This window comes from Oxyura jamaicensis, chromosome 22 (genome assembly GCF_011077185.1).
Source record: "Oxyura jamaicensis isolate SHBP4307 breed ruddy duck chromosome 22, BPBGC_Ojam_1.0, whole genome shotgun sequence".
NCBI lineage: Eukaryota > Metazoa > Chordata > Aves > Anseriformes > Anatidae > Oxyura > Oxyura jamaicensis.
The window spans coordinates 896,551-896,935 of NC_048914.1; positions in this window are offsets into that span (position 1 = coordinate 896,551).

Sequence of the window (385 nt, forward strand, 5' to 3'; positions counted from 1 at the left end):
CCAGGCCACTTCACCCAGCGGGTGCCGCCAGTGGGCCAACATCAGAGGTGGCCCCACGAGGAGATGGCTCACAACAGCCCAGCCCCGAGCTGCTGACCCGTGCCCCGGCCACACACAAGCCAAGTGCCGGACACGGGTGGGCTCCCCGCCAGTCCCCTGGGCGGACACCCCGGCTTCCTGCGCCGCGCTGACCTGCTGCCCCCCGCCGGCTCTGCCCACTGGGCTGCGGTTCCTGCCGGGCAAGGGTCGCCTAGACAAGGGAAGGGTCGGGCACGGCCTCGAGGGGGGCACCGAGCAACTGGGCTGAGCACGTGGGAGCAGGAGGTGTGCAACAGCAGCGTGCAAGGACACACACACAGAGCCCCCCGGGGGGGGGGGGGGGGGC